The sequence below is a fragment of the Mus musculus genome, chromosome X (assembly GCF_000001635.26).
Source record: "Mus musculus strain C57BL/6J chromosome X, GRCm38.p6 C57BL/6J".
In the NCBI taxonomy this organism is placed as follows: domain Eukaryota; kingdom Metazoa; phylum Chordata; class Mammalia; order Rodentia; family Muridae; genus Mus; species Mus musculus.
The window spans coordinates 123,517,527-123,539,688 of NC_000086.7; positions in this window are offsets into that span (position 1 = coordinate 123,517,527).

The following is a 22,162-nucleotide window of genomic DNA, read 5'->3' on the forward strand; positions in this document are numbered from 1 at the left end:
ATAGATAGCCAGATTTCAGGGGAGGCCCCTTGCTCGATGGCTGCAAGTGCTTGAGCAATCACAACCTTGTCATTTGTTTGTTGGGTTCTGAGCTTGCAAACTAAACAGAGCATAAAAACAAGTCCACAGAAGGTGGCAACACCAAATAAACCTACCCCCACCCATTCCTTAAAATAAGAAAAAGCAGATGAAATCCAGGAGGAGAGACCCTCTGTCAATGACAGGTCCACTCCTTTCGACTTGATCCTGAGAACAGCTGCTCTCAGGGTCTCAAGGGTCTCATCGAATCTTTCCTGGAAGATACAAAGAAATCTGCCTAGACAGATTAGCAAACATGTAAATATTGATTTTTCCCAAAGGAGGAAAAATGCGTGACATCCATTTGCCAGCTCAAAGAACGGGAGCTAATAGTGGAGCAGGACTGATAGCCTAGCCCTTGTAAAGTGTGTGATGACTGAGTTATGGGCCAGGTTTTTGGCCACCAGTGAGAAGAAATAATACTTTTGTCTGCTCCTGTATCTAAAATTCCCTTAAAATTTTCCCTTCTATAACTAACTCCAAGGATGGCCTGGCATCTAAAGGCATTATTAAGTAAGCAGAATCTTTTCCAGTAGAACCAATCCCTCTGGCAGCTTGAGGAATACCAGAGGAAGGAAATCAGCCATGTAGGCTTGGCAAAATTATTAGTTGAGCTATTCTGTCTTTTTGTAAAATAGAAAAGACACCTTGAGTGCCGGAACAGAGAACCTGAAGTTCCCCTTTATAATCCTGATCTCCAACTCCAGGGTGGACAATAAGACCTTGTAGGCTACAAGAGCCTGCCTTGTATATCTCTAATTGAACAACAGTCCTTAGCCCAATGATATCCTTTTCCACATTTAGTACACAATCCTGGTGCTGTCCTTTTTATAGGGGCTCTGCAGTCCTTTTTTAAATGTCCTGGTTTGCCACAACTAAAGCAAAGTTTGAGCTCAGTTGAATCCGAGCGCCTCCTCCCCTGCAGAATGGCTGCTGCCAATCCAGCATTAGTAAGCGGCCCTCCAAGCTCATGGCAAACCTTTAACCAGTCCTGTAACCCCTTACTCTTTCTAGGTGTAATTGCTGATCTGCATTCCTGCTTAGCTTGTTCATAAACCAATTGTTCAATTAAAGGCATAGCTGCTTCTGGGTCTCCAAATATCCTCCCTGCTGCCTCTGTCATTCTGTCCACAAAGTCTGAGAAGGACTCCTGTGCACCTTGAGTAATCTTGGTCAAATGCCCACTTGCCTCTCCCTTCTTAGAGAGTGCCTTCCATGCCTTAACAGTGGCAGCTGAGATCTGAGCGTACTCTTCCTAATGATAATCTGTTTGGTTAGCAGTATGCTGTCCCTGACCTGTAAGTAATTCAAACGTCCACGTTCTTTGGTCCCCTTCCATGGTGGCATTGGCCCTTGCCTGCGTCTGGCAGGAGTCCTGCCACAAGGCTTTCCACTCAAGATTCATTCCCATACTGGGGGCTGCAGCTTTTACTACAGTCTGCCAATCACCAGGAGTCATAGAGTGATTCGCAAGCCTTTTGACTTGTGCTATAGTGAAATTTGCACTGACTCCATAATTGCAAACTGTTTCTGCGAGGTCCTTAATCTGTATATACTCTACCGGAGCGTGAACACGCCCTCCCTCAGCTCCTTCAAAAACTGGGAACGCTTGCTGCACTTTTCTCTGTTCCTCTTTTGGAATGAATGAATCTGAATGATACCTCTGCACATAAAGCTCTGAATGGTACCTCTTCAAATAGGGCTGAGATGCACTAGGACCCTGAAGCCAACAGTCTGGAGGTCGAGCAGCAAGCTGGCTTTCGCCAGCCACTTTTTGCATTTTTCTAGACTGAGTAGCTCGCTTTTTATCTTGCTGGTGCCTTTCTCCCTTATAACGAACTGCTTCCTCCTCCAAGTCCGTTTCTTCAGAGGAGCTAAGTCCTTCTTCTGATTCTGAGCTACTAAGAGCTAGCCGCTTAAACTCATCTAGGGGCGGGTATAAGTTCCTTCTCCTAGAAACCTCCGCTGATTGATCTTTTTTTCTTTTCTTTTTCCTTCTCCTTCCTTCCAATCTCTCCCCAGGTATTCTTCCCTGACATTAACTTTTCCTCAGGTTCAAGACCCGTGGAAAGGCCTGTATGCTTAATTGGTGCACCATGTTTCCTCTTTGCTCCTACTCTCTCTCCCCACTTTACCTCTGATAGACTGTCTTGAATTTCGTCCAGAATTCTCGGCCCTGCCTTAACCACTTGCTGACATGTGAAAAGAAACAAAAAGGTTTCTAACACTGGAGAAAGTTCAAGGCCAGACATACCTCGTAATGCTGTAATGTCCCACAGTTCTGGTTCTGCCTCGTGAACGAGGGATCTCCCTTGCGCCAGTGTGACGGTAGTTCCTGGGTTCCTCGGTGCCACTTATTGCGAGCTTTTGTCCCCGCCGGCAAGAACACACTCAGGAAAACCAGAATCTTCTGCAGCAAAGCTTTTATTGCTTACTTATCAGGAGGGAAGACCCCAAACCGGGAAAGTGGCGCTGCTTATATAGCCTGAAGCTTGACGTTTCAGCACCTGATGTGGTGTGACAGCTCCTGATTCGTTGATCATCCATCACCCCATTACTACGCCACGAGATGGGCAGTGACTAGGCATGAGTTCACTCTTGCACTTGTGCATAAGGCTTGTTTACTAGTTAGGAGTAGTGGAAGCTAGCACCATCTTATAATGGCAATTGCTCGCAGCAAGGCTCTCCACACCAGATGCATTTGCAAATTGCCATTTCTAACTTGGTGAAGAATTGAGTTGGAATTTCCATGGGGATTGCATTGAAGCTGTAGATTGCTTTCGTCAGGATAGCAAATTTTTGTCTATATTAATTCTGCCAATACATGAGCATGGGAGATCTTTCTTTCTTCTGAGATCTTCTTCAATTTTTTTTCTTCAGAGACTTGAAGTTTGTATCATACAGATATTTCCCTTCCTTAGTTAGATTCACACCCAGATATTTTATATTATTTAGGACTACTGTGAAGGGTGCTGTCTCCCTAATTTCTTTCTCATCCTGTTTTTCTTTATGTAGAGAAAGGCCACTGATTTTTTTTTTTGATTTAATTTTATATCCAGCTACTGCATAGAAGCTGTTTATCAGGTTTAGAAGTTCTCTGGTGGAATTTTTAGGGTCACTTATAGATATGATCATATCATCTCCAAATAGTGATGTTTTGACTTCTTGTTTTCCAATTTCTATCCCCTTGATCTACTTCTGTTTTCCAATTGCTCTGGCTACGATTTCAAGTGCTATATTGAATAGATAGGAAGAAAGTGGGCAGCCTTGTCTAGTCCCTGATTTTAGTGGGATTGGTTTTAGTTTCTCTCCATTTAGTTTGATGTTGACTACTAGTTTGCTATATATTGTTTTTATTATGTTTAAGTATGGGCCTTGAATTCCTGATTTTTCCATGACTTTTATTATGAATAGGTGTTGGATTTCGTCAAATGATTTCTCAGCATCTAAGGAGATGATCATGTGGTTTTTGTTTTTGAGTTTGCTTATATAGTGGATTACGTTGATGTGTTTCCTTATATTAAACCATCCCTGCATCCCTGGGATGAAGCCTACTTGATCATTATTGATGATCTTTGTGATATGTTCTTGGATTCGGTTTGCATGGACTTTATTGAATATTTTTGCATCTATATTCATAAGGGAAATTGGTCTGAAGTCCTCTATTTTGTTGGGACTTTATATGGTTTAGGTATCAGAGTAATTGTGGCTTCTATAGAATGAATTGAATAGAGTACCTTCTGTTTCTACTTTGTGAAATAGTTTGAGGACAGTTGGAATTAGTTCTTTTTTGAAGGTCTGATAGAACTCTGCACTAAACCCATGTGGGCGGTCCTGGGCATTATTTGGTTGGGAGACTATTAGTGACTGCTTCTATTTCTTTAGGGGATATGGGGCTGTTTAGATCTTTATTCTGATCTGGATTTAACTTTGGTACCTGATTTCTGTCTAGAAAATTGTACATTTTGTCCAAGTTTTCCAGTTTTGTTTAGTATAGCCTTTTGTAGTAGGATCTGATGATGCCTAGGATTTCCTCAGGTTCTGGTCTTATGTCTCCCTTTTCATTTCTGATTTTGTTAATTAGGATACTGTCCCTGTGCCCTCTGGTTCGTCTGGCTAAGGGTTTATCTATCTTGATAATATTTTCAAAGAACAGGTTCCTGGTTTGGTTGATACTTGAATAGTTCTTTTTGTGCCCACTTGGTTGATTCCAGCCCCGAGTTTGATTATTTCCTGCTATCTACTCCCCCTTGTAAATTTGCCTCCTTTTGTTCTAGAGCTTTTAGGTGTGCTGTCAAGCTCTTAGTGTGTGCTCTCTCTAGTTTCTTTTTGGTGGCACTCAGAGCTATTGGTTTTCTTTGTGGGACTACATTCATTGTGCCCCATAAGTTTGGGTATATTGTCCCTTCATTTTCATTAAACTCTAAAAAGTGTTTAATTTCTTCTTTATTTCTTCCTTGACCAAGTTATCATTGAGTAGAGTGTTTTTCAGCTTTCATGTAAATGTTGGCTTTCTATTATTTATTTTGTTATTGAAGATCAGCCTTCGTCCAATGTGATGTGATAGGGTGTATGGGATACTTTCAATATTTTTTTGAGTCCTGTTTTGTGACTGAATATATGGTCAATTTTGGAGAAGGTACCATGAGGTGCTGAGAAGATGTTATATCCTTTTGTTTTTGGGTAAAATGTTCTGTAGACATCTATTAAATCCATCTGTTTCATAACTTCTGTTATCTTCAATGTGTCTCTGTTTAGTTTCTATTTCCAGGATCTTTCTATTGATAAGAGTGGGTTGTTGAAGTCTCCCACTATTATGGTGTGCAGTGCAATGAGTGATTTGAGCTTTACTAAAATTTCTTTAATGAATGTGGATGCCTTTGCATTTGGAGCATAGATATTCAGAATTGAGGGTTCATCTAGGAAGATTTTACCTTCCATGAGCATTAACTGTCCCTGTTTGTCTTTTTTGATAACTTTGGGTTGGAAATTGATTTTATTCTATATTAGAATGGCTACTCCAGCTTATTTGTTCAGACCATTTGCTTGGAAAATTGTTTTCCAGCCTTTTACTCTGAGGTAGTATCTGGTTTTGTCCCTGAGGTAGGTTTCTTTTATGGAGCAAAATGTTGTGTATCGTTTATATAGCCAGTCTGTTAGTCTATGTGTTTTTATTGGTGAATTGATTCCAGATTAAGACAACTTCAGACCAACTTCTCTTATGAATATCAATGCAAAAATACTCAATAAAATTCTCCCCAAACTAAAAGGGCTATTAGGTTCTTTTCTGATAGTCAAAACTGCAATGAGAACTGCCAGTTTTCCAAGTGTCACTGGCTAATTGCTCTTAGATAGTAACTAGGCTTTCTCCTACTCAAAGCACATTCCAAGAGGTTGTATAACAATTAACCAAAGGTCATCAGAAGGGAACTAATGATTTATTATAGGTTCTAGGGTAGAAGATAAAATATTGATTGGATTTACCTATACAAAACTTCACTAATATCTTAGTTATGGTTTGATACCTTCAGTGAACCTGTTGATCTGAGACAGTTGATGAACTTTGTAACATGTGGTCAAGTATTCTGAAATACGTATAAGTGCTGAGGGCAAAGAGACGAGGAAAATCAAGAGAGAATTTTTTTTTTTTTTTTTTTTTTTTTTGCCTTTCTCCACTTAGACTAATTTTTTTTCCTTTTCCCCACTTTGAAGAATTTTTCCCTTTCCCCACTTAGGATCTTTCTGCTTTTCCGGTTATATAACTTTCATATAAAATGTTTTATAACTTAGTAATAACTTCTATAATCACTTCTCTAAATTCCTTCTCTTTCTGTGACATCTGACTAGTAGGCCATCACTGCAAAGAGAGGCCCATTGGACTTGCAAACTTTATATGCCCCAGTACAGGGGAACACCAGGACCAAAACAGGTTAGTGGGTGGGTAGGGGATTGGGGGTGGGTGGGTATGGGGGACATTTGGGATAGCATTGAAAATGTAAACGAGGAAAATACCTAATTAAAAAAAATGTGTAGCCCAGACTGGCCTCGAACTCGTGATCCTCCTGCCTCTGCCTCCTTCAGCAAATCCTATCTGCGTCCACCACTACAGGCATAACAACAGATCCTGAAGAAATCCAAAACACCATCAGATCCTTCTACAAAAGGCTATACACAACAAAATTGGAAAACCTGGGCGAAATGGACAAATTTCTCGACAGATACCAGGTACCAAAGTTGAATCAGGATCAAGCTACTCAGCTATTAAGAAACAAAGACATCCTGAGCTTTTCAGGCAAATGGATGTAACTCGGAAATATCATTCTGAGTAAGGTAACTCAGAACCAAAAGGACATGCATGGTATATACTCATTAATAAGTGGATATTAGCCAAAAAAGTGTAGAATACCCACTATACATTCCGCAGAACTTAAAAAGGTTATCAAGCCACAAGGCCCAAGTGAGGATACCTCAATCCCACTTGGAAGGGAGAAGAAAGAAATCACAGGGTGGGGGTGGGGGTGGGGGTGGGGGGAAGGTCTCAAGTGGGGAAGAGGACCAGGAGTACTAGAGAAGAACATGATCAGGTATTGGGTAGAGAAAAACAAAAAACAAAAAAAAAAAACAAAAAAAAAAAAACAAAAACTGAAGCCCTGAGGGCCAGCAGAAAGAATGAAAACAGGCAACCTATGGAGGTATGACATTGGGGGACCCTCCAGAATGTACCAGAGCCCTGGGAGGTGAGAGACTCTCAGGACTCAAATGGAGGTACCTTAGATGAAATGCCCTACAGTGGGGAGTAGGAACTTGTAGATGGGGAGTAGGAACTTGTAGAATCCACATCCAGTAGAAAGATAAGGAAGGCATCAAGTGAGTGATGGGGTTGCCATCCAACGTCAAAAGCTCTGACCCAGAACTATTCCTGTCAAAAAGACCTTCAGGAACAAAAACAGAGAAGAGCCTGATGGAAATGAGGTCCAGTGAAAGGATCAAGGTGGGGCCCAGCTTGGGGAATGGCCCAAGTCCTTACACTACTAGTGAGGCTATGGAATGCTCACAAAATGGGGCCTATCATGACTGTACTCCGAATGACCCAAAAAGCAGCTGGAAGAGTCAGGTGCAGATATTTACACCCAAACAATGGACAGAAGCTGCTGATCCCTCTGGTTCAATGAGGGAAAAGCTGAAAGAAGCTGAGGAGGAGGGCATCCCTGTATGAGGACAAACAGTCTCATTTAACCTCTGATCTCCAAGACCACTTTGACACTGCGCCACCAACCAGGCAGAATATACCAGCTGACATGATGCCCCAAACACATATACAGCATAGGACTGCCTGGTCTGGGTTTAGTCAAAGAAGATGTACCAAACCCTCAAGAGACTGGAGGCCATAGACAGTCTCTTGGGGAGGTCTGGTGAGGTTGGTGGTGAAGACAATTTTGTGGAATTGGTGGGCGGTGGTATGGGATGTGGAACAGTCTGAGGGTGGACCTGGAGGGGTATAACACCTGGAGTATGAAGAAAAGATTAAATAAATCAAAAAAGATAAATAAATAAATAAATAAATAAATAAATAAATTCTAAATGAAAACTGGCCTTTAAAGAAGGTTTCTTTCTTTTGAGTACATTCTCTCTCTCTCTCTCTCTCTCTCTCTCTCTCTCTCTCTCTCTCTCTCTCTCTCTCTCTCTCTCCTCTTTCCTCTTCCTTCTCTTCCTATTTCTCATTTGCTGCTTTGCTCCAGAATATTTCTCAAAAGTCACCTATTATTCTACCTATGTTTAGAAGGGAGTGAGTCTCTGCCTCTTTAAGGTATCTAGGGGAGTTTTTTTCCTATTACAATTAAAATGAGAGTATTGGCCTGGAAATTACCCAATGCTTGTTTTGTAATGTGTGGCATTTTCCTGATACTTCCAGAGGAGTTCCTACTGATTGAAAATTTTGTGTCTGTGTATCAGAGGGAGAAAAATAAATGGAGAAAGAGAGGATAAGGTGGGAGTACTCATTGTTTTTTAATTGCTGAGAAATAATCTATGCATTAGACACACCAGTGCTTTGGTCATTTCCCAGATAAAACACGTGCTTTTAGCTAACAAAGATTACAAACAAATATATTAAAAATATGTAAGTATATTTTTGTGAGAATATGTTTTCCATTGATTTAATTATCAGAAATAATATTTTTCAGTCCTATACTTAATTTGTGTAGCCCCTAGATAGAGATTCCCTGAAATATGTGTACTTGGGCTTTTGAAATATATTGAGATAGCTATCCAGGCTCTATTCTAATCTATCAGAACAATGTATGTCAGTTATAATAAGTATATAATATCCCTAATATAATTACTGAATAATATATAGATATACCAAGGCATCAAACTTTAGCCCTTAGAGATGCCCAGACAAAGATAGCTGTTAATAAATAGCTCTGAAAAGATAGTTAATAAAATTTATATTTGTCCACTTTTGTGAAGTAAAACCCCTCTGCACAGATATTTCTTTCATGATAGGGAATAGAGGTCCTAACTGTCACAGGAACAGATTTATATAGTTTGTCAAAGAATTCTTTACATGATTACAAAAGAGGTCGAATATACATGATATAGACTTTAGTTGAATTGAACTTTTATAAAGAGAACTTTGATAAAAAATAATATTTACTCTATGGGTGCTTTCAAAAAATAGAATGGTTTGCATGGAACAAGTTAGTATTGGAAGGATTAAAAGTTCCAAGCTATCCTTGGTTACATACTAAGTTTGGGCCAGCCTAGGCTATATGACAACCTGTCTGAAAATAGGAAATTACTGGAACCAGTAGTTTATCTTTATGAATCCTGTACTTTGGAGACTGAATCATGAGCAATATCAGACGTACAAGGACTATCAGTGCCAGAAAGTATAAACAGAATTTCCCAAACAAAAATAATTTAAGAGTTATACTTAGGGGCTTGATTATGTTGCCACGGAATAAAAGCACTTTGAGATGAGAGTGGTCAGTAATGAGGAGTGAGTATTGCTCTTGCACAGGACTCACGTTGGGTAGCTCGCAGTCACCTTCAGCTTGAGCTTCAGGAGGCCTCTAGCACCTGTGGGCATGTGCATTTACTTACATATGTATGTATGTACCAACACACACACACACACACACACACACAAACTTAAATAATAGGGAAACGTACTTTGCATCTATCAGTTTAAAGGAAGTTTGATTTGAATGTACTTAAAAGAGGTGCCTCATAACCAAAGTATGAAATCTGCTAGTCTTCCACAAATTAGGTGACTCAGAGCCACTAGTCAAATAAATTACACCCTAGACTTGGGCATCCATGAGGTCCACTGGATAAGTGTGGATAGAGATTGATGGTAGAGCTATTGGATTATGTAAGGGGAGGCTTAAATAAAACTGAGAGATTCACAGACTCATGTGATATAAGCTGGCTTTTGTTTGTGTGTTGGTATTATATAGTATTATAATCCTTACTTGCTTTCAAGACATATTTCATATAGTTCAGACTGTCCTTTATCTCACTTAATAGCTCAATATGACTATGAACCACTGATACTCCTGCTTTCACTTTCCAGAACAGCTAGGATTAAAGAGAGGTACCAGCATGCCCTACTTGATGCAGTTTTAGAGATCAAACCCAAGGCTTTATGCATGAGAATAAAGTACTCTACCAATTCTACTTCTGCAGCTGCAAGCCTTCCTGTTAAGGACAAGTCCAAGACAACATTTCTTATCCTTAACACATCATGCCTATGGCTGTATTCATTAAAGCCCTCTGCTGTTTAATGTAATATGAACTTCACACAAGTCAGAGCCATTTGAGAATATTCAATTTCAATTGAGAAAATAACCCTATCAAACTTTTGCCTGAAAAAGGCTTTGTTGAATTTTATTAATTAATGATTGCTATGGAAGGATATCCCAGTTGGCAGTATCAGCTCTGGACTGTTGGTACTGGATGCTTAAAAAAAAAAGTAGGCTGATCTACATAGGGAGGTTCTGAGTCCAAAACAAAACAAAAATAAAATCAATAACAAAAACAATAACAAAAACAAAGAAACACAAAACGGAAGGTTAATGAGATGCTAAGCAAATAAAGCACTTGCTAAGCAAGTGTGAGGCCTTCATTCCATTCTCAGAACATACATGAATGTAAAGAGGGAACTGCATTCAGCAAAGTGATGCTCTGACTTCCCCATGTGCTCTAGATCACATATGCTACCACATAATAATAATAGTAATAATAATAATAATAATAATAAATAATGTGTTTTTAAAATGAAAAGAAAATTTTATTCAGTCATATTATATTAGGCTTATTAAAAAAAAAAAAAAAAAACTAGCACCGAGGAAGAGAAAATGGAGTAGTATTGATAGTTTGAGGCAAGCATGAACTACATTAAGAAGGTTAGCACCTTATAACTTTCTGTAGGTATCCTGGCCAAAACAAGGTACATGAAAGTTTATTTTACACACAAATTCAGACTATAGTCCATCACTGTTGGGGCATCAGTGCAACAGGAAGTAGCAGAAACTTGACACAAGTCAAGAGTAGAGATCAAGGAATTGATGTGTGTATGCTTACTAGAGCTTAATTTGCTTTCTTTATTCTCATACACTCCAGAATCCCCATCGTAGATAACGTTGCCACAACAAGGGAAGTTCTTCCCGTATAAATTAAAAGTAATCAAGATGCAGGCCCACAACCATGCTCACAGACTAAGTAGTATAGACAATCCTTCATTCAGATTTCCCTCCCAGGCAATTCTATATTGTGTTAAGTATATAATATTAACCATCAAAGCTTCATTCATTGTTAACCTGTCACATAGACACATCACATTATGTTTTAGACATAACCTACCAACCCTTATTTCCAAAGTTCTCTGTGTGTTTAATAATGCAAAATACAGTCCAACTTTAAAAGTCCTCATAGTCTTTAAAAACTTTACCACATCAAAAAATGTATTGTGATATCCTGTAGAAAATTATGTTATTGCTATGCATGATGGAATAATGTAAGAATTCTTATCCCAAAATAAAAATAAGTATCTAGGAATAGCAAGTGATGATTATACAAAAAGCCAAAATCAAGCAGAGAAATGAAATCCTCCAGTTCTGGTGCTTTTCATGGAGAAATCAGCTTTGGTGTCCCAATCCCTCTACATATGCTATCTTCAGCACACACAGATTTTCTCAGCATTTAAACTGATTCCATTTCTCACCTCCAGATGTCCTTGTCCAGACATTAGATCATGTCCCATCATCCTGGCATTTCTAATACTCTGGAATCTCTACAGTAGCTTAAACTTTACCTTCATAACTTCATGCAACAGCCTCTTGGGGCTTCTTTGCCAGGATTCAAACTCTGTCACACAGCTCTTGGCCTCAGCTGTTCTTAAAGACTCTCTTAGTATTTCATCTTTCATATATTAAATTTAGAAAAATGTAGACATTGCCACCAAATTTCATGACTAGCCCAAGAGGTAACCTAGTTTTACTGGACCATAGCTGTATCATCTTCTCTGTGCTGACCATTAGGAAATACAATCCTATGGGCAGGTCATCTTTGTTTTAAATGGTACCAATCTCTTATATTGACAGCTGCTTTATTGTCAGTATTCTGCTTTTCCTAAACTTGAAGCTTTCCTAGCTACCTTTTCTTCACAAACTAAATTAACTAATTTTCTTTAAATCCAAGCTCCGTCTCAGGTCCACCAGATAGATACAGGCAGAGTAAGCCAGATTCTTGGCCAAAATATCATAGAAGTAAACCTTAGCCTTATTCTGGGTAAGAGTCTATTTTCCCTTGAAATATCTTGAGCTGGTTCCCAATGTCTGCATTTCTCTCAACATTCCTATCTTTCAAACTCACATTATGACAATCTGTAACATTTCTTTAAAAGCATTCAATGGCTTTTCTACCAAAAAGTGCCAAATTCTTCCACATCCTTAGCACAAAAGAGTAACAAAAGCCTCATAGCCACATAGTCAGCTTTAATGCTTTACGTCATTCTTCTCTGATTGTGAGTATGGATATAATATGACTACAGTAATTTCCCTACTTTAACCCTTTTAACTTTTTTAGGTTTGAAGTTGGTCCATAGAGTTGTGAGTTTGTAACATTCTCTTAAAACATTTTAAATATTTTTCACACAAAATGAAGATGTTTTATTTCCATTTTTAATTTTATTACATTTAATTAAAATATAATTACATCTCTCCCCCTTTTACCTTTAATCCCTCCAGTCTATTCCATGTTACCACTCACTCTCAAATTCGAGTATTTCTTTCTTGGATTATTATTGTTTTGCACACACACACACACACAATGCTTAATCCAGGTTTATGATTTGTATTTATGTGGTTTCAGGACTGATGACTTTATATTGGTCAATCACAGGGCTTAGAGAGATCAATGTTCCTTTTCTCACTAGTCATTATCTACCTGTAGTACTTTTGCTGTGGTTGGGAACACTGAAATTTTTCTCCTTCCACATTAAAATGTTTATTGATACTTTTATTATTCATGATTTGGTTAAGCAGGCATTACTAGGAGAGGTGGTTTCATGGCAGAAGTCCTGAAATTCTGACTCATACTGGATGCAGTTGTGCTATTATATCAATTGAGGCTAGGCTACGCATGATATATTGATCTTTGCATTATGCCCAGTGTGGATTTCTGTAACAGGTTCCATTTATGGTAAAGAGAAATTTCTTAGATGAGGGTGAAAAGTACACTTCTAATACAATACTGGATTTTCTTCCTGTTGTGTGGACCCTGTGTTCAATTAGATAGCTGCTTAAAATCTTTTAATCTAGATTTATTTAGCTATAATTTAACATATAATAGTCCCAGTTACCAGATCTATACTTTTTCACTAAGTATGTTATCTTTTGTAATCATATCTAAAGTTAATGTATCTAAAAAGTTTGACCATGTTTCATCAGCACTAGTATCATTGGCAAATGTAAAACATACAGAGTTCCCAAAGCTTTTTAATCATTCCCAATTCTAAGGTATACTAATTTTAGTTTTAAATACCTCTCCTGGGCATATATCCAGAAGATGCCCCAACTGGTAAGAAGGACACATGCTCCACTATGTTCATAGCAGCCTTATTTATAATAGCCAGAACCTGGAAAGAACTCTGATGCCCCTCAACAGAGGAATGGATACAGAAAATGTGGTACATCTACACAATGGAGTACTACTCAGCTATATAAAGAATGAATTTATGAAATTCCTAACCAAATGGATGGACCTGGAGGGCATCATCCTGAGTGAGGTAACACATTCACAAAGGAACTCACACAATATGTACTCACTGATAAGTGGATATTAGCCCCAAACCAAGGATACCCAAGATATAATATACAATTTCTAAACACATGAAACTCAAGAAGAATGAATACTGAAGTGTGGACACTATGCCCCTCCTTAGAATTGGGAACAAAACACCCATGGAAGGAGTTACAGAGACAAAGTTTGGAGCTGAGATGAAAGGATGGACCATGTAGAGACTGCCATATCCAGGTATCCACCCCATAATCGGCATCCAAACGCTGACACCATTGCATACACTAGCAAGATTTTATTGAAAGGACCCAGATGTAGCTGCCTCTTGTGAGACTATGCCGGGGCCTAGCAAACAAAGAAGTGGATGCTCACAGTCAGCTAATGGATGGATCACAGGGCTCCCAATGGAGGAGCTAGAGAAAGTAGCCAAGGAGCTAAAGGGATCTGCAACCCTACAGGTGGAACAACATTATGAACCAACCAGTACCCTGGAGCTCTTGACTCTAGCTGCATATGTATCAAAAGATGGCCTAGTCGGCCATCCCTGGAAAGAGAGGCCCATTGGACACGCAAACTTTATATGCCCCAGTACAGGGGAACGCCAGGGCAAAAAAGGAGTGGGTGGGTAGGGGAGTGGGGGTGGGTGGGTATGGGGGACTTTTGGTATACATTGGAAATGTAAATGAGCTAAATACCTAATAAAAAATGGAAAAAAAAAGAAATGCTTTCATTGTGTCCCATAGGTTTGGGTATGTTGTGGCTTCATTTTCATTAAACTCTAAAAAGTCTTTAATTTCTTTCTTTATTCCTTCCTTGACCAAGGTATCATTGAGAAGAGTGTTGTTCAGTTTCCACGTGAATGTTGGCTTTCCATTATTTATGTTGTTATTGAAGATTAGTCTTAGGCCATGGTGGTCTGATAGGATACATGGGACAATTTCAATATTTTTGTATCTGTTGAGGCCTGATTTGTGACCAATTATATGGTCAATTTTGGAGAAGGTCCCGTGAGGTGCTGAGAAGAAGGTATATCCTTTTGTTTTAGGATAAAATGTTCTGTAGATATCTGTTAAGTCCATTTGTTTCATAACTTCTGTTAGTTTCACTGTGTCCCTGCTTATTTTCTGTTTCCACGATCTGTCCATTGTTGAAAGTGGTGTGTTGAAGTCTCCCACTATTATTGTGTGAGGTGCAATGTTTGCTTTGAGCTTTACTAAAGTGTCTTTAATGAATGTGGCTGCCCTTGCATTTGAAGTGTAGATATTCAGAATTGAGAGTTCGTCTTGGAGGATTTTACCTTTGATGAGTATGAAGTGTCCCTCCTTGTCTTTTTTGATAACTTTGGGTTGGAAGTCAATTTTATCCAATATTAGAATGGCTACTCCAGCTTGTTTCTTCAAACCATTTGCTTGGAAAATTGTTTTCCAGCCTTTCACTCTGAGGTAGTGTCTGTCTTTTTCCCTGAGATGGGTTTCCTGTAAGCAGCAGAATGTTGGGTCCTTTTTGTGTAGAAAGTCTGTTAGTCTATGTCTTTTTATTGGGGAATTGAGTCCATTGATATTAAGAGATATTAAGGAAAAGAAATTTTTGTTTCCTTTTATTTTTGTTGTTAGAGTTGGCACTCTGTTCTTGTGGCTGTCTTCTTTTTGTTTTGTTGAGGGATTACTTTCTTGCTTGTTCTAGGGTGTGATTTCCGTCCTTGTATTGCTTCTTTTCTGTTATTATCCTTTGAAGGGCTGGATTCGTGGAAAGATATTGTGTGAATTTGTTTTTTTTGTGGAATACTTTGGTTTCTCCATCTATGGTAATTGAGAGTTTGGCCAGGTATAGTAGCCTGGGCTGGCATTTTTGTTCTCTTAGTATCTGTATAACATCTGTCCAGGCTCTTATGGCTTTCATAGTCTCTGGTGAAAAGTCTGGTGTAATTCTGATAGGCCTTCCTTTATATGTTACTTGACCTTTCTCCCTTACTCTTTTTAATATTCTCTCTTTATTTAGTGCATTTGTTGTTCTGATTATTATGTGTTGGGAGGAATTTCTTTTCTGGTCCAGTCTATTTGGAGTTCTGTAGGCTTCTTGTATGATCATGGGCATCTCTTTCTTTATGTTTGGGAAGTTTTCTTCTATTATTTTGTTGAAGATATTAGCTGGCCCTTTAAGTTGAATATCTTCATTCTCATCAATTCCTATTATCCGTAGGTTTGGTCTTCTCATTGTGTCCTGGATTTCCTGGATGTTTTGAGTTAGGATCCTTTTGCATTTTGTATTTTCTTTGACTGTTGTGTCGATGTTCTCTATGGAATCTTCTGCACCTGAGATTCTTTCATTTCTTGTATTCTGTTGCTGATGCTTGCATCTATGGTTCCAGATCTCTTTCCTAGGGTTTCTATCTCCAGTGTTGCCTCGCTTTGGGTTTTCTTTATTGTGTCTACTTCCCGTTTTAGTTCTAGTATGGTTTTGTTCATTTCCATCACCTGTTTGGATGTGTTTTCCTGTTTTTCTTTAAGGACTTCTACCTGTTTGGTTGTGTTTTCCTGCTTTTCTTTAAGGGCCTGTAACTCTTTAGCAGTGCTCTCCTGTAATTCTTTAAGTGACTTATGAAAGTCCTTCTTGATGTCCTCTATCATCATCATGAGAATTGTTTTTACATCTGGGTCTAGATTTTCGGTTGTGTTGGGGTGCCCAGGACTAGGTGGGATGGGAGTGCTGCGTTCTGATGATGTTGAGTGGTCTTGATTTCTGTTAGTAGGATTCTTACATTTGCTTTTCGCCATCTGGTAATCTCTGAAGCTAGCTGTTATAGTTGTCTCTGTTAAGAGCTTGTTCTTCAGGTGACTCTGTTAGCCTCTATAAGCAGACCTGGGAGGGTAGTTCTCTCCTTATTTTCAGTGGGCAGAGTATTCTCTGCAGGCAAGCTCTCTTCTTGCAGGGAAGGTACCCAGATATCTGGTGTTCGTACTGGACTCCTGGCAGAAGTTGTGTTCCACTCACTAGAGGACTTAGGATCCCGTGTGGAATCCTGTGTGGGCCCTTGCGGGTGTCAGGTGACTCTGCTGGCAAGGTACCCTGGTGCTCGAGTGGAATGGAAGGGTCTTGTGCCCCAGGTCAGGCCCGGGTAGTCTGCTTCCCTATTTACCAAAGTCTCAGGTTCTGCGCAATTGGATTGGGGCAGGCGCTATGTTCCACTCACCAGAGGTCTTAGGATCCCATGGGGAATCCTGTGTGGGCCCTTGGGGGTGTCAGGCGACTCTGCTGGCAAGGTACCCCGGGGCTCGAGTGGAGCAGAAGGGGCTTTTGCCCCAGGTCAGGCCTAGGTAGTCAGCTTCCCTATTTACCGCAGTCTCAGGTTCCCCACGATTGTATTGGGGCAGGCTCTGTGTTCCACTCACCAGAGGTCTTAGGATCCCGTGGGGAATCCTGTGTGGGCCCTTGCGGGTGTCAGGCGACTCCGCCGGCAAGGTACCCCGGGGCTCGAGTCGGATTAACAACTTTTGGATTAGAATGGCTAGAAGATAAATACGAAAAGCAAATTAAAATTAAGTTAACTATTGGGTAAGCAAGCCTAATTAATATGCTTTATTGGCAAAACCAGAAACTAATATAGAGAAAACCATCAAAGTTTCAACTTTGAGGTCAAAAGAGCTTTGAAACAAAAACCTTTTTAAAAGTAGGGATGTGAAAATTTTAATTTCTCATTTGTTTAGTGTTGCATGAGACTGTTGAAAAGATAGTGACAATGGGATAGAAGTCAACATAAGATTCAAAGTCACACAAAACATTAAAATAGACAGCATTTGCTGAATAAAAGTATAATTTTAAAACTTAGTGAAATATTTATTAGTAAAATACTATTTGAAAGCATGTGGCAATGATAGCAGTCTAATGCCCACACTAAAACCTTAGCTTATCTTTGGAGTTATTAATAGTATGCCAAAATTGTCATGTCTTCCTTTGAGACACGGATGCATTTGATGAAATCATATTCTCTCTAAACTTTTCATGACATCATCACTGCTGACAAGTATGAAGAAAGCAATGACTTGACTAGTTATTGGTGTTGCAGTAAGTTTGTATTTTATTTTATTTACATTCCAAATATCCCACCTCCTGATCCCACCTCCTACAGTTCTTCAACCCATTCTTCTTCCCCATTTCCTCTGAGAGGGTGTTCCACAAGCCACCCACCCCATCTCACCTCAACATATCTCACACCAGCATCCCTGATGCATCAAGTCTCTCCAGAATTCGGTCTATCCTTTCCAACTGGGCTGGAAAAGGCAGTACTCTGCTACATATGTGCCAGGGGCCATGGACTAGCCCAAGTATGCTCTTTGGCTGGTGGCTTAGTCTCTCAGATCTTCCAGGGAGTTTGGGTTAATCGATACTCTTGGTAATCCTATGGGGTTGTCATCTTCTTCAGTTCCTTCAAACTTTTCCCTAACTCTTCTGTATGCGTCCAAAGATTAGCTGTAATTATCTGCATCTGTTTCAGTCAGTTGCTGTTAGAGACACTAGGGGCCCTGTCTATCAATTGGAGGTGGTCTTTCCAGGTTCCATCTCCCCACTGTTGGGTATTTCGGCTAAGATCACCACCGAGTTCTGGGAGCCTCTCACATCCCAGGTCTCTGGGACTTTCTAGAGTTCCTAAGAGCTCCCCACCACCAGATTACACGCCTGGTACCTGGATCAGACACTCTGAAACTGGAATCATAGATGATTTCAACTTACAAAGAATGTGTAGAGAATCGAATGTTTTCTCTGGAAGAGTACTGGCTATCACTCCTCACCACTGAGCAATCTCTCCAATTCAAGAATAGTATTTCTTTAAGGCAAGATGTCTTTTCTAGAAGTTCTTAAATTGGAAATTATAGATAAAACTATTTTGTAACATGATGTTAAATGTCTGAGAATATGTTTCCATGTGTACCTTAAAATACTAGATTAATTTAAAATGTTAATTGTCACTAAACAACATTAATAACTATTTTTCATTCCATTTTTCATGCAGGTTATTGAAGACTAAATAAATAGACTGATGTTATGCCGGGCATGGTTGTGCACGCCTTTAATCCCAGCACTCGGGAGGCAGAGGTAGGTGGATTTCTGAGTTCGAGGCCAGCCAGGTCTACAAAGTGAGTTCTAGGACAGCTGGGGCGCCAGGGCTATACAGAGAAATTCTATCTCACAAAACCAAAAAAAAAAAACAAACAAACAAAAAAAAAAAACAAAAAAAAAAAAAAACAAAAAAAAACAAAAAAAAAAAAACCAAAAAAATAAAATAAAATAAAAATAAAATAAAGAAGTCTGATTTTATTGAATTGATGCATTTAAAATTAATGCAAAATATAACATACGATTATTCCCACAATGAAGATATCCATAAGATATCTTAGGTGATAAAATGTTTTAGCAGTGAACTATATTTTAACAGAGAGATCATTGAGAAGCCCTTAACTTGTGTCCTTTATTATCCAAAATAGGGTATATTATGTGTATGTTTGTATATATGTATGTATGTATGCATTGTATGTGTGTGTCATTCTGTGAGTATATTTGAACTTTGTGAGGGTGCGAAAAGAAAGCGTTATGAATCAAGCAGTCCAGGAAGCAGGGGGGTGTCTCCTCTGGAGTTATACATCCCAGGATTTGGCTATATTTGAAGCCAGCAAACTCTAACAATAGTCTTGCTAATATCCCCTTCTAAATTTGAGTCATATTTCTATACCCAGTGCCTAAATTGTTGCTGTATGAACAATATGGATGCTGTATATTCAAACTCTGCCCTTGTGATTCAATAACAATCTCAGTTAACTACTAAGACATCCTTTTAGATACTGTTTTGTGAACACAGACAAATAATAAAATTCTTCTAGTTTTTGAGCTTTATGATAGCTATGAATTTCAACAAGATATCATAAGGACCTATTAATAATTAGGGGTTTGGCAAAGGTAAGTGCTTGATCATGGACCATTTTCCCCTTTGGTTAATGCCTCACATGTTGAATTATACCATATCAGAATATACATGAATATTTGTCTTAAGGATTACACAGAATAAGAAAATAAACAGAATAGGAAAGTGAATGGAAGATAGGTTTGAAATTACTAATTAATTTACAAAATTATTTTTAAGATGGAATTTAAAGTGAGAGATAGTAATGGTTAGTGAAGTTGTTCAAAAACGAAAATTTTGTAGAGAAAATAATTTTCTACTCCAGACCTATAGACTAGTGTGTTCCAAAAAGGGAAAATAACTGGTATTGGTAAGACATAATTTTTATTTGCAGTATTCACTAGGCTAATGCAGAAAAATCATACTTTCCAAGGAAATTTGAGCTATGTAGTAAGATCCTATGGCTTAATAAGTATTCTATTAATACAACAAGATACCATCACCAGGAAAATATTGTAAAATGAAACCATTTAATCATGACTTGCTTACAGTTTCAGAGATTTAGTTCATTCTTACTGTGGTGGGAGTGCAGTAGCATGTAGGCAGACATGTTAATTGAGCAGTAGAAAGAGAATCTTCAGGTAGAAAGAAGAGAGAAACTCTGGTCTTGTAATAGACATTTTGAAATATCAAAATAATACCCAGTGTCAATACTTCCAAAAATGTTATACCAATTTCTACAAGGTCATACTTATCCCGACAAGGCCATACCTGCTAACTCTTTCAAATAATGTTACTCAGTATTTATTCAAATATATGAACCTTATGGGGGGCCATCCTTATTCACACTATTTCTAAATACTTTTTTAATTGGACACTTTACTTATTTGCATTTCAAATGTTATCTCCATTCCATGTTTTCCATCTACAATCCCTATATCCCATCCCCCCTTACCATGATTCTATGAGGGTGCTCTCCCAACCACCTACCCACTCCTGCCTCACCGCTCTAGAATTAGGCAAAGAGTGTGGAATACCCACGATACAACTCACGAACTACATGAACTTCAAGAGGAAGTAAGACCAAGGAGTGGATGCTTCCGTCCTACTTAAAAGGGGGAACAAAATAATCAAGGGATGTAGATGATGGGAGGGAATTGTGAAGAAGAGAAGAGGGGGAGGGGAAAAAGAGGGGAAGAATCTGGTATGGGAGAAGACAGGAGAAATGTTCAGAGGGTCAGGACATTGAACAGAGGTGTATAGTAAATGGGGTATGAGGAATTGGTGGTAAAAAACAGAAAGTCCTAGATGCCAAGAAAGCAAGAGCTTCCCAGGACTCCAGAAGGATGGCATTAGCTGAAATACTCCCATAAAGGGGAAGGAAAAACCTGTCAAGACTATATTTTTTAAAGAGAGAAAATAAAGTATTTTCTCCCTCCCTATTTCTCTGTCTCTGTCTCTGTCTCTGGCTGTCTGTCTGTCTGTCTCTGTCTCTGTCTCTGTCTCTCCCTCTCCTTTCCTTCATCTCTCCCTCCATCCTTCCCACTTGGTTGTGTGGTGTGTTCTTGTGGTGGTGATGGTGTGTTTGTGTGTGTATGTGTGTGTTTGTGTGTGTATGTGTGCATGTGAACACACACATGCCTGTGAAGAAATGCCATGGAGTGCATGTATAGGTCAGATGACATCAGAAGTCACTTTTATTTCTCTACAATGTAGGACATAAGAGTCAAACTCAGGCTGTCAGGGTTGGCAGGAAACACTTTACCAGTTGAACCATCTCTACTGCCCATAACATAAAGGTCTATATCTAGTTTTGTTTAGTCTATATATAGTTTAGCTGACTATGGATTTACTTTCTTGGTGTACCCTTGCATAAAGACAATCTTCATATTTCTTGAGTAATTGAAAGAAGGAAAGAAGGAAGGAAGGAAGGAAGGAAGGAAGGAAGAATAAAATTATAATTTAGAAGTTGTATGTATTTTAAAGGATGTGATATTTGAATAAGAATTGTCCCACATAGGTTCAGATATATGAACTATTGGCTCCCCTATAGTCTGAGATATAAGAACTCTTGGCTTCCCCAAAGCCTCAGACACATTAGTATCCCAGGTGGTGCTGTTTGAGAAGATTATGGAACTTGTATGTCTTAAAGCCTTGCTGGAGGAAGTATGTAAATAGAGACAGGCTTTGAGAGTTTATTACATCTCCCCACATCCAGTTCCCTCTCTGTTTTCTGTATGTGGTTGGAGATGTCATCTCTCACCTTTCTGCTATCCCTGCCCACTGCCTCTCCTGCCATTGTGAACTATCCCTCAATATTAAGCAAAGGAATAAAAAAATAATAAAATAAAATAAAATTCCTATCTTCCATAAATCACTTCATGTCATAGTATTTTATCACAACAAGGTAAAAACTAAAATTTAAGACTTCCTTGGAATGTAAGCTGCTGTACATTAAGTTAAAATAATGAAGTCATTAGGCAAACCAATGAAATTACTGAAAAAGGACTACTGAAATCCCCATAATTTTATACTTTAGCAAGTAGTATAGTAGTGATGTTACTTTCAGAAATATACTATGCTTATATAAAGTATTACTATTAAAGGAAAAATAGATAAATGGCATATGAGAACTCTATCCTGACAATGTTTCTGCATATATAAAATTAATCTAAAACAAAAATTGAAGATTAAATAATTAAGCTTGAGATACTCCTTCCTTTTATGAATACTCAGTAGGGACATATAATTTAGGAGAAATAACAGATGTTTCAAACCTTTGTTTCATAAGGTTTCTGCTACTCTGAAAATGTTTATGCAAATTGAAACGCCCAAAATAAAAATCAGTAAAGAAAATTTTATTTGAACATTGGCATTCTTATTATGAAC